This window comes from Mesoplodon mirus, assembly GCF_964341445.2.
Source record: "Mesoplodon mirus genome assembly, chromosome: 20".
Taxonomy (NCBI): Eukaryota; Metazoa; Chordata; class Mammalia; order Artiodactyla; family Ziphiidae; genus Mesoplodon; species Mesoplodon mirus.
Window position 1 is genome coordinate 15,703,268 of NC_138996.1, and position 13,469 is coordinate 15,716,736.

The window sequence follows — 13,469 nt, forward strand, 5'->3', positions numbered from 1 at the left end:
GAACTTGTGGAGACTCATCCTTCCTCTCTCTTCCCTCTCCTGTCCCTCCTTGTGCCTCAGTCCTTGGGCTTAATACGGCTAAAAGGAAACTAAACCCACAATTACCGTTTTATAGTCACACTCTTGAATGGAGAAAATACCACAGAGATATTTACCCTCAGGCATATTTCTTTGGTGTATATACTGACCTTGTCTTCACCTCAGGCAACATTTCTTCTTCAAGACCATAAAGCATGGGACGTCTTCTCATAAAAGTCGATCTCTGTCACAACTCTGAAAGCTTATTCCATCTCGAGCCCCATAAGTGGGAAGAGGCTATTTCTGAAATTCTGTGATCATATCGCTCTAGCACCTATAAATCTGAAAAGCTTTCCAACTTTCCTCAGTATTGTAGATATTAGGTGAGTGGACCACTGCACATGATCAAATACAGCTTCACCATACACGAAAAGAGAGGATAGGAGAACAGGTATTCATTCTATTTTCAGGATAAAGAATAAATACAAGAAATAATGGCAGCTTAGAACAGCATAAGATCAAAAAGATAGGTAACAGAAAGTCAAGTAAGAGGAGTTTGTAGTTCTGTTAAGTGTTTGGTTTGAGCTGATAAACTGTCAAACAAACAAACAAACAAAAAAGTCTGGGAGTTGGAGAACTCAAACACTGTCATGGGCACATTCACAGTGCAGCTAAATTTACCAGGGCTACAAGCTGAGTGGTGAGCAGTGCTTCTGGGTTCCCCATGGGTTCCCAATGGCATCTGTGAACCTAAGAAGGGAAAGACAAGTTTGCCAACCTGGAAAGAGTCCTAAGGCATTTTACTCAAAAGGTGGCCTCAGCTTCCTCTTTCCTTATCACGTGGTCAGGTGGAGCGTCAATAGGAGCTTGTGCAGGTGAGTCAGGGAAGAGTTGAGATGGGCAGCGTCAACGCCTAAGGAAGTCTTGCAGGGCTCGTAGCCATTTTCATCTTTCAATCTAAGAAGTAGTTTTAGAAATAGTTTACGTAGGGCTTCCCTGGTGGCGCAGTGGTTGAGAGTCCGCCTGCCGATGCAGGGGACACGGGTTTGTGCCCCGGTCCGGGAAGATCCCACGTGCCGCGGAGCGGCTAGGCCCGTGAGCCATGGCCGCTGAGCCTGTGCGTCCGGAGCCTGTGCTCCGTGACGGGAGAGGCCACAACAGTGAGAGGCCCGTGTACCACAGGAAAAAAAAAAATAGCTAAAGTATAATATCTTTTAGGAAATAAAACAAAATTAGTACTAATTTTCACACAGGAAAGCTGCACAGGTCCTAGGTTGGGGGTTTATGAAAGACTCTCTGGCTCCAATTCATTTACAGAAATGAATCCCTCCCCCGGCCCCCTCACCTCCCTGCATATCTGGTTCCTTAATAGCAGCTGGAATCTTTACCTCTGAGAAGAAAGATAATCAAAGCCTTCTAACTACATGATCATCAGTCTGCCCCCAGAACCCAGCTCACAGTAATGTGCCATAAATATTTGCAGAATTTATGAATGAATGCTGTTGGCTGACTGATGGAATGAATGGATGAAAGTGGGCTGTCAAAGAAGGCTCAGGTAACGCTGGCCCCAAGTCCCTCCTCTCCTCTCTTCCTGATACCATTTCCCACTTCCACAATGATCATCTGTCAAGTGGCTTTATAATAAACACAACCACTAGCACTTATGCAGCACTTTCCATGCCTTATTTTATTTTATTTTATTTTTATTATTATTTTTTAAATTTATTTATTTTTTGGCTGCATTGGGTCTTCGTTGCTGCACGCGGGCTTTTTTCTCTAGTTGGTGAGCGGGCGCTACTCTTCGTTGTGGTGTGTGGGCTTCTCATTGCAGTGGCTTCTCTTGTTGCAGAGCATGGGCTCTAGGTGCGCGGGCTACAGTAGTTGTGACACGAGGGCTCAGTAGTTGTGGCTCGCGGGCTCTAGAGCGCAGGCTCAGTAGTTGTGGCGCATGGGCTTAGTTGCTCCGCGGCATGTGGGATCTTCCCGAACCAGGGCTCAAACCCGTGTCCCCTGCATTGGCAGGCAGATTCTCAACCACTACGCCACGAGGGAAGCCCCACGCCTTATTTTAAGTGAGCCTCTGGCCTCAGTTTTCTTGGGTGATTTGCATGTGCTCATGTTGACCCAGGTGTCAGTCAACAAGTAATCGCTACCTTCACCCCTCTGTGAGTGGGACACCTGTGTGATGGCGATTCTGCTCAGCACTCAAAAGACAGAGGAAAAGTTGTCATGTTTTGAACGTTGATAACTGAATACAGAGACCTCGGCCAGTTGCGTTTAAAAAGCAAGGCTTTGAATTATGCCTTCTGATGGAATTCAGTGTAATCATTAGGATAAGCAAACACAACAGGCCTTCAATATATATGCTGAGCCAAATGTAATAAAGGAAGAAAGAGACTTTTTTCCCCTCCACTCTGTCATTTTGTTTTGCAACTCTAAGCGTTACTGCATGCTCCAGTTCTCCAGAATAACACTTAATTCTTTAGCTAAAACGCTGTATCAGACATATTTCAAACTAATTATTTGGCGTTATAAGATTATATTCTGTTCTCTAATAGCTTTGCAACATAGAGAGCCTCAGTGATTTCCAAAGATTAAAAAATATGATAAAAGACAACGATTAGGGACTTCCCTGGTGGCTCAGTTGTTAAGAATCCGCCTGCCAATGCAGGGGACACGGGTTCAATCCCTGGTCCGGGAAGATCCCACATGCTGTGGAGCAACTAAGCCCGCAAGCCACAACTACTGAGCCCCCATGCCACAACTACTGAAGCTCGCGCACCTAGAGCCTGTGCTCCGCAACAAGAGAAGCCACCACAATGAGAAGCCTGCACCCCGCAACGAAGAGTAGCGCCCGCTCACCAACTAGAGAAAGCCCGCATGCAGCAACGAAGACCCAACGCAGCCAAAAATAAATAAATTTTTAAAAATAGTAAAGAAAAAATAAGACAACGATTATCAGGCTGTGTTACCCGGGCTTATTGCTGTGCGGGACTGAAGCTCTGCTTTGGGCAAATCTTCTTATGCCCTGCTGCACGGATGCTGGTTCTCCTAATTATGTTGTCATGTTATTTTCTTCCTTACTTTTTAAAAACCAAGTTTATTATTTTTCGATTATGACAGATTTAGAGAACATCACACAGTAAATATAAAAATGAAAAAGCCACACTCCTCCCTTCCCACCACCATTAATTCAAACTGCAAATATTTACTGACTACTTGCTATGTGTCAGGCACTGTTCGAGGCACTGATATTTTTGTGAATTTCTAAATACCCATTTCAGTTGAAATTAAGAGGGTCTCTGTGTAAAATGTCCTTTAATGAAAATGTCACTAGGTGACACTTGTCTTTAGCCCTCTGTCCCTTTATTCTTGGCCTCAGTCCTTCCAAAACTCACTTCTCTACTTTTCAGAAATTCCCTTCCCAGCGCATTAGGACTCTGGAGTCCTGTCCTCTTGATGCTGACATAAAACTTGCTTTCATGAATAGTTCTGATAAGAGAGTTCATGACAAGCTAAAACTGAATCTGGTAGTTCCTGGATTTTTTGGGCACAATAAAGGCAGTTTTTCCATTGAAAAATAAAAGAGCATGTGCTTACCTCTGCTAATACTGCATGAGCTAAACAAAACAGGGACTTGCTGGGAATTTCTATCAGTCTTTGATGTATAAAAGGAAGAACTATTATTACTCAACTACAGTTTGATAAACAAAATCTTTGCAAACAATATAACCAAGTGGTCAAGGTAAAAGCTCATCTCCTTCATGAAATTTCTGGCACAGAACTGAAGGTGGATGTGAGGGTTCCCTGGTCCCTGGTAAGCAGGTTCCTACTGCCGTTTATAGGTAGTGCTGGTCTTGCCTAAACATTTCGTATTTTCCATTGCAGTAGAAAGAGTGGGGAGCAAACTGAGTGTGGCAAGGGGGATTGTTAATGACTTGCTTTCCCGGATGCCGTGCCTGGCCCTGACAACGTGGAAACCGACCCAATGTGTTTAAAGGATGTCAGTCATCCTGCTGAGAGCTGACCCCAAAGCTTGTCCATTCTATAGCTCCAGAGCCTTCTTTGGGTGTTTGGAGGATTGAGCTCTCAGAGATCAAACAGAAGAGCCCTTCCTCCAGAATTTGAATATCAAGATTTTTCTCTAAAGAGATTTTTCTTCTGGGCTTCTCTGGGCTGCTATTAATTTGCAACCCAACTGAGTGGGTTAAAAATGGCTTTTGATCACATAACAACATGTGGTCATCAGAACACTGGTGGCATTCAACCACAAAGGGAGACCGGGGAGGGAGGGAGGAATCTCAAAGTGACCTTGGTGACAAAAGGAACTTCCTCAGTGAAGCATGTATCTCAGACGAGGGTATCACACAATGAGGGAACTGTGACCAGCTGACATTTCATCTGTGAGTCGCTGCTCAAGTATTTGGAGAGGATGCATTGATCCCACTCTCCTGGAAACCCCCAAAAGCTCTCATAAAATGCCTGCTTTCATTTAGCTTTTGTTAAAACAACTAAAATACCCTTCTCATAATTGTTGGGACATCTCAACAACATAGTCCTTTCTTTCCCAGCTTGCAACTCAAACAAATATTGTTTCATTTATTTCTTGCGGGTTCCCCAGCCTCATACCAATGTCAGTGACTTTTCACGTTGAAAGGCATTTCCCAGGACTCCCTGAGGGTGGCAGTATTGTTCACGAGTCCTCGAAATTAGGCACTTGCTAGGGAAATGATTTAACGAGCAAGGCTTTACGCTACCAAAATGAGCAAGTAGATGATATGGGATGAGCATTTGTTTGAGCCCACGATATAACTAATGCCCCCAGAGCCATCCACTCCAATGTGTATATGAAGTGCAAAATAAAGAATGAAACCGAAAATGCTCGTCAACAGAAATGTATGGATGAAAGTGGCAATGCAAATACTATTTCAAATAGGCTCAGTTCCAGATAACTACTTAATACGAGCTTACTACCCACAGTGCTTTAGGGTCTATGAGTTATCCACAGACAGCTGGCTGGGCAAATTCAGATGATGTCACTTCACCAGGAATTTTCCAGGAGGAGACAAGCTGCTATTGCTCTCATCCAACTTAACTCTCCAAGAATTTGCAATCCATGTGGCTTATTAGTAAACACCCTATTGTCCTTTGAGCTAAGTCATTTGAAGGTCATGTAGCAAGAATGCTCTACCAAGATATTTCACACTTATGTTTATGTGAATAAAGCTTCTCAGAATGATCCAGAGTGGAATTGAGCAATTAGAATTCAGTGAAACTCACTGGTAATTTTAAATGAGAAAAAAGTCATTACCCTTAGTATTGACCAGAAAGGGGGCATCCATTTCTGGGCACAGTCACTGCCTGTAATCACGATGCCCGTGATCATGTTTAGATATACCTGGTGATGACATCATAGTGTCACTTGGGAACTTGGTAAATGATTGATGTCAGACCCTGAGTGGAAATTTCAAGAGGATAAATTGCTAGTAGATGAAAGGGCAAAGCTGCAGTTGAGTTTCTACAAATAGGTCAGGGGTGTGAGGAAAACCCCTCAGTATGGAAAGCTGGGAATATCCAGGTCTTCCCAGAAGACTTCAGTTTGAGCATTCCCAGACTTTAGTTGAGTCACTTCTACCTTTTACTGTGTGTGGTCACTGGGGTTTTCCAGTTTTCTAGAACTCTGAGAGAGAGGAGGCACAGATGACTCTATTTGTATGTAAGTGACTAAATGTGGCAGCCTAAATGTTTCCCCTTTGCATTGCTTGATATGTCAGTGAGTTGCCTGAAACTGTGTTCCACATCAATGCCAGCCATTTACTGAGTCACCCAAGAACTCTACTTCCTGGATACCATTGGTAATAATTTTTTAAAAATTATTTTATTTTACTTTTCTTTTTAAATAAATTTATTTATTTATTTATTTATTTTTGGCTGTGTTGGGTCTTCGTTTCTGTGCGAGGGCTTTCTCTAGTTGCGGCGAGCGGGGGCCACTCTTCATTGCAATGTGCAGGCCTCTCACTGTCGCAGCCTCTCTTGTTGCAGAGCACAAGCTCCAGACGGCGCAGGCTCAGTAGTTGTGGCTCACGGGCCTAGTTGCTCCACAGCATGTGGGATCTTCCCAGACCAGGGCTCAAACCCGTGTCCCCTGCATTGGCAGGCGGATTCTCAACCACTGCGCCACCAGGGAAGCCCCCATTGGTAATAATTTAGGAAAAGTTTTCTAGAAAGAAGTGCCATTTATAGAAAAATCCAAGTTAATAAATATCTTATATTTACCGAGTGGCTACTAAACACCAGATACTGTTCTAGGGGTTTTATATGTGTTAACTCATTTAATCCTCATACCATGATGTGAGGTAGGTACTAACATTATTTTTTGTTAGGCAAGGAGATTAAGCCTCAAAGGAGCTCAGCTTGCCCAAAGCCAAGACTAATAAGGGGCAGAGCTGGGATCCTTCTCGGAGGAGAGAGCAGATAAGTTTATGAAACCATTGAATGGGCTTGTGAATTTATTAAATGTTCTTTAACGTGTGATTTTAGGTTGAAAGAGGATGGTTGGTTAACTTGGTGATACCACGGTGTTGACTGTGGCACAATCTCAGATAAAATGCCTTGCTTGAAGCCCACCATTCTGAAAATGTGCATTGGCCAAAAGGGGATCAGATGGTAAGAACATTGACGGGCTGGGATTAAACCAGATTATGCAGGGAAAAGGAATAGCATCTTTTTTCCTTCAGGAGACAGTATAGGAAGGCCTATACCTAGAGATGACCAATTGATTTAATGGCTGTCACCCCTGTGGCCCAACTCTCCACCAGTGAGCTCATTGCCCAAAGCTGTGCCTGCTTAGTGCCAGAGCTGCTGCTTCTGCCATTACTGGTGTCTCTGCGTCCCCAACAGAGTTCCCAAAACGTACCAGATTTCTGCTTTCTTCCCACAAATGAGCTGTGGAAGATGTGCATGTGCCCAACCATGGACCACACAGCTGGATGGGTAATTCCTTGAAGGGAAGGAATGGGGAAATATGTGCCAGCCACCTGATATGTAAACAAGAAAGGACCCCACGACTTTTAAAGAGATACCTTCTAGGTCAGTTGAAGGTCAGTCTACAGCTTAGTAGACTGTCCTTGCCTGGGCACCGCCGTCACCTCTGTGGTATCCAGCGATCGCTGGCTTGCCAGCCAGCCTTCAAGGAGCAATCTTGAAATCAATGTTGGGACTATGCCAGCAGAGATTCCTACTGGTTTCTTTAGTTAGATTTAGTTATTTTACAGTAACTGTGGAACTGGGGGACTCTCACTCAAACTCATTGGTCAGTCTATGCGTGGACTATGCAATCGCAAGCAAGCAGGGGCAGGGAGGAAGTCAGAGCTCCGTGGGGCTTCAGACAGTAAGGATGGTCTGGGACAGGCCTCTGCTATTACACCCATTTTTGGCATCACACGTATGTGCAAGTTATACCAGAAAGTTAATATTGTAAATGTAGTGAAGGAATACAGGGCCTAAATTGGCATTCTCAGCATAGCACTTGTATAGGAAACACCTGGGAGATTTGTTACAAGTTCAGATCTCTGAGTGACACTCGTTGAATCAGGGATGCAATCCCTTAGCATTACAGGCAGAAATCAGGAGAGCTGGTTCACGATTTAGAGGGAGCTGTGGTTCTCAACATGTAGTCCTCAGACCAACAGTATGAGCATCCCCAGGGAGCTTGTTAGAAATACAAATTCTTGAGTCCTACTTTAGACCTACTGATCAGAAACTGGGCATTGGGCCTAGCAAGCTGTGCTTAGCAAACCCTCCAAGTGATTCTGATGTATTTGCTAACGTTCGGGAACCACTGGACTAGAGAGTTCTCTATGGGCCTGTAATGACACAAATCAGCTGTTGAATCAGAAATATGTGGGGATGGGGCTCTGGGATCTGTGTGTTTATTATGCTTCCCTGGTGATTCTGTTGTATGCTTGTTTGACAACAGCTGATCTAGAAAAACAAAAGCTTTCTTCTTCATGTGTCTTTTGCCAAGGCACTTCCCCATTGTCTCCAAGGCTAAGAACCAGGTCCTTCCTCTGGTTACTAAAAACCTGCCTACCTGGGAAAAGGGCAGGATAGAGACACCATTCTGTATACCCTTTACAAGCTTGGTGTGGATACATATATATAAGTGTGTGCATGGGTGTAAGTATATACGTGTGTGCAAACATTCAAAATAATGATCAACCTCTGCCCAAAAGACTACTATGCCTAAAAATTAACCAATTCCTCCTTCACTTTATTACAGTGCCCCAAATTTTACCAATTAGAGGTATATGTGGGTTAACAAGCATCTTTTCAAATTCAGATATGAAAGTATGAAAGGAAAATTTCTACCCTGAGGACTTTGGCCCCTTTAAATGCACATGGCACTTCCCTCCAAGTGATGGGGAAACTATGTCAAAACTCACCGTGGCTATTGGGACAGTGATTCCTTTCTTCTGGGCTTCTCTTCCTTCTCTCTGTCTGCTCACTGGCATCCTCTTTGCTCATTGCCTCCCCCAGCTCCTCCTCCCATTTTGACTCTGAATCTTACTTTTTACTTTTCTTTTGGCTACTAGATTTTAGTTCTCTTTGTTGATGTTGTTTTGTTGTGGTGGTGGTTTCGCCATGATATTCTGAATTAGAAATTGATTCCCTTTTGGACAAGACTTCAAAAACTGCTCATCTCTTTCACATGCTGAGACTATGGATATGAAACTCCTTTCTCACTCAAGTGTAGGCAGGTTGGGGTGACTGGTGTTTTTATTTTTAGCCCCTTAAAACGCGCAGGGCGTGTCCATGAATACAGCCAGGGGAATCATAAGGAAAGTCACTGCCACCTTGTGGCTCTAAAATTCCTCTGACTTGCCCCACTGTCCTCATCATGCCCATTTTCTGTCTCCTGTGTCATTGGCTTCCTAGTTCTCTCTGATTATTTTGACTTTGTGCCTTGGCTCCACCATCTTCTTCCTTTAAAAAAATTGCAACCTTGGACTTTGCAAAAAGTCCAAAAAAAAAAACCCTGTGCCAGCTCTGAGAGTGATCATCCTTGAGGTTCTTCTACCTTGGCTCTGGGCCTCACTCAGCACTAGTCTTTCCCAGCCCCCCGGCCCCACATACATCAGTCCACTTTGACAATAAATTAGTGCCGATGCCTTTTCTCTAAGTTCAGCTTTCAAGTCACTGAAGGCAACAATCTCCCTGCGACTGCTCTTCTCCTGCTAACCAATCCCAGTTCCTTCATCCATTCCTCATATGACCTCATCATTGAGTCTCTTCACCACCTGATCCTTCTCGACTGGATACACTCTAGTTTGTCCATACCTTTCATGGTGTGTGGGTCCCAGAACAGAACAAATCAGCGTAGCATCAAGGGTACCATCATGTCCTTTGTTCCATACTAATATATTTATTTAACAGAGCCTAAGTTCATATTCAAAATTCTAGCATCCCTCTCACAGCACTAACACTAATGTTTAACACTTAGTTAGTGAAAATCCATAAGCCTTTCTCTACTGCTGTGCAGACAAAACCCATCCTTTCTATAATTGGACACCTCTGGTTCTTTGAAGTCCTTTAAAATCTTCCTCCTAAAAAAAAAAAAACTTGATACCAAGTATTGTTAAAAGATAAACTGAGGCATATTAAAATATAAACTGAGTCATATTAAAAATTTTTAGGAGTTTACTTGAGCAAAAATCAACTCAAACCCGGCAGCATCCAATCTACCAGATAGAAAAAAAGCTCTGAGGAGCTGTGCGAAATGAAAGACTTTTATAGACAGAAGGGAGCGGGAACAAGGAAGTTATACTATGTGAAAAAGTAGGTTGGTTATTACAAGGTTACTTTCCTTTAGGGGATGGAAGGGAGTCTAACAGGCAGATTACTTAACTAGTGCTGATAAGATGGTTCCTGATTGACTGGTTTAAGATTCCATTTCTGGAAGAGTTGAAACTTTAATTAAACTTTGTTTTGGTGATATAGGGCTTAGCACAAGTGACTCCATTTTGGGCCTGTTGTTTTGTTTTTAACAGTACAATACAGTGCTTTTCAGACTATGTTTCATTTGAACCTGGAGTTCTCCTGACTACACTTCTAAAATTAATCCCTTTGAATTCTTTTTAATCCACTGAATAAATTAAGTTGATAGGATTTTCTCAGGATTTAACTGATATTTTTTCCTAACACATTTACATCTGAGGCCACCTATTTAATAGTGCTCAACTGACCAAGTAAAATAGTTAAATTAGCTTTTTTTTTTCTTCTTCCCAAAAAGCAACATGACTTCCAGGTACTTTCCCCCTAAAACAACATTAAGAACCTGCTATTCAATGTATTAGGTATTTCCCCACCACCACCTCCAACATATAGTTCATGCATCTGATCAAAGTGGTACCATCTGTTATTGATTAAATTGCTGAAAAGATCTCCCCGATGCAGACGAAATGCATTAATTTATTCTCTTTGGTGAGGTCGTTCACCGAATGGGAGTTTACCCTTTGTCTCTCTCTCTCTAAACATTTCTATTTCTTCTCTAAGGATATAGTGAGAGCCCTTGTCAAAGGCTTTCCTGCAATTCAGATTCATCTGAAACATTTATTTCATCAGCTGATAGGGTGGGGGGAGAGAGAGAGTGTGTGTGTGAAATCACTTGGGTATGGTTTGCTCTTCATGGGGCCCATGGTTTCTCCTAGTGTTCTCCACGTCCCCTTATATGTGCTCACAATTCAACCTATTAATATTCCATTGCAGAAGCTTGGGTGGATTTGATATCAAGCTCACTAGTTCTTAAATGACAAGCTCCATCTGCATCTTTTTTAGATAAGTGGGAACACATTTATCTAGTCTCCATAATTCCACAAAATACTGTACATTCTTGAGGAATACTACGCCACAATATGTGGGGTTTCTTTTTAATATCTTTATTGGAGTATAATTGCTTTACAATGGTGTGTTAGTTTCTGCTGTACAACAAAGTGAATCAGCTATACGTATACATATATCCCCATATCCTCTCCCTCTTGGTGAGGCACATTAAATATAATATATCCCTCCCACCCTCCCCATCCCATCCCTCTAGGTGGTCACAAAGCACCGAGCTGATCTCCCTGTGCTATGCAGCTGCTTCCCACTAGCTATCTATTTTACATTTGGTAGCATATATAAGTCCATGCCACTCTCTCACTTCGTTACAGTCAGGGAACCAAACCACTTCAGCGATGCCAGGGGCTGCTTTATTAGACCTTACCCATTTATCAAGATTTATTCTACCCTTTTCAGAATAAACATCATGCTTGCTGACAAAGCATTCTAATGCAAAACCCAAGCTGAGTTCTTTTCTCCTCTCTGTCATCTGTCAATACTACATCAGTAGCCCAGGTGGCTGATAAGTATATTTCTTGTTATTTGATTTACTTTCAATATAACACCAACAAAAAAAAAGGTGTGTTTGTGCTCTTAGCATGGTTGACATTTCTCAGCTATTTGAGAGTTTCAAATACTTTAATTTCATTCTTAGAGATTCCAGCCAGTTCGTTCTCTTTTCTTTGCATGTGATCTTCCCCCTGCCCCGCACACCCACCCCACCCACCCACCCGCACTCCCTTTTGCGTATACCTCCTGGAATTTGAGTTTCTAGAGACTTCATTGTTCAGGGATGTTATTCTCTTTAGCTATGCCTGTTCAAGGACATTATTCTCTTTAGCTATGCCTTCTCTTTGTTTCTTATGGAGATCATTCGCAATTTTATTGTCAAGATACAATTTTTAAAAATTTGTCCACTCTCATGAATCATCTTCACGTTCGTCACATCAGGCATGACGTAAGGCGGAGGGAGGTGCTTGGAGTTTTCTTCTGCATCCAGCTTGTTTTCTCAAGTGCATTTGAAATGAGGTTAAGAAGCACATATCCTTCCACACAAAAAATGAAAAATTACTAGAAATGGGGCTTTAAAATCCTCCCAGAAATTCATTAGTTGATTAAAAATAACTAATGGCATTTCAATACAGTTTTAAGGAAACGCGTTTGAAAACCTCAGATTTCAGAAACCACCTGGTTCCATCCACGACGTTAGGCCCTGCCTAACCCCAACCCTGCTTTGCTGCCGGCAGTACTAACCCGCTCCCTCCTGACAACTCTGTCCCTAGGATTTTTTTTTCCTGTTTCCGATTTCAGTGCTTTATTGGAACTAAAGCCGGTCCCTGATCCCAGGCAGTCCCTGGAACCATGATGCTCCACACGTAATTTCTGAAATACCCTTTCTGAGCTGCCCCCTACCTTTTAACATCTTTCATATCGACCCAAAGGATGTGCTTTGTTTACAATCAGGCATGCAGCTGATGGAACCGCCGGTGGCCCACAGTCCTGTCCCTGCCGCATCTCCGTCTTTGTGTCTTGATATCAGTCTAGATTTGTCTGTAGTTCACTATTATCAAAGAAAGTGAATATTCCGATGATAGGCTGCTTCCGACTCATTGAAGAGTTCTCAATGCATGGAGCTTCAGAAGGAGGGAACCTTTACTCTCCTTTGGAATCAACATAAAATCATTTTTTTCTAAAAGAGTTTAAAAGAAATCAATGACTATATTCAGGTTCTAGACATGTGACAGGATTTACAGTTTTTCACAACATTGAATTGATAAACATTTTGAAATGTGAAGTGTATACTTGTCCACGGGAAAAAGAATATAGTCAGATAATAGAAGTTCCTTCTTTGATGGATGCAATATCAAATATAGAGTTTGGGTGAGATTTTGGTCTTCTTGCCGAATATTTTTATCAGTAAAACTGATTATCAAATACAATTTGAATATCCCAGGAACTAGACTTACATTTAAAAATTTCATAGTGGTCCCTTCTTTCCATTTTAGAGGAGAGGAAACTGAAGTTTGGGGAGGTAATTGGAATGAGGTCCCCCAGCTAGGAACTTCTAGACCTAGAAAGTAGGGTGATTAGCCATTTCAGTTAGACTGAGATTTTCCAGGATTTAGCACTCAAAATCCCACGCCCTGAGAAACCCTCAGTTCCATGCAAACCAGGATAAGTGGTCATGCTACAAGTGACCCCACAATAAACTTCTGAAGCCCATGTTTTCTTTTCCTTTAACTGCCAACCTATTTTGCTTCTCCTGAGCTCTGCAATATTCCTATGAAACACTTCAATATTCCTATAAAACAGTGATTATCTTTTTAGTTCCTTTGTGGTCTACCAGTGAATTTTAAGACCATTCACCTTTGACGTACCAGGACTTTTTCATAACTTACTACCTTCTTCTTTGTCTAACTTCCTGCTGAGTCAAAACACTTAATATCCCTAAAATATCCCCTTTAATATGAGTGGCCTTATACTGATGAAAACTTGCTTTCTTGGTAAGAGCTTGTTGAATTTAACTCATAAACACAGCATCCTAGAAAGAGGCAAAAATCGTGGTGTTAATT

The 13,469-nt window shown here is 42.3% G+C and overlaps 1 protein-coding gene across 7 annotated transcripts in view; it reads left to right on the top strand.

Moving 5' to 3' along the window:
• The window catches only part of FUT10 (fucosyltransferase 10), a 259,867-nt gene that overhangs the window by 135,467 nt on the left and 110,931 nt on the right, over positions 1-13,469 (top strand). The window lies entirely within an intron of this gene.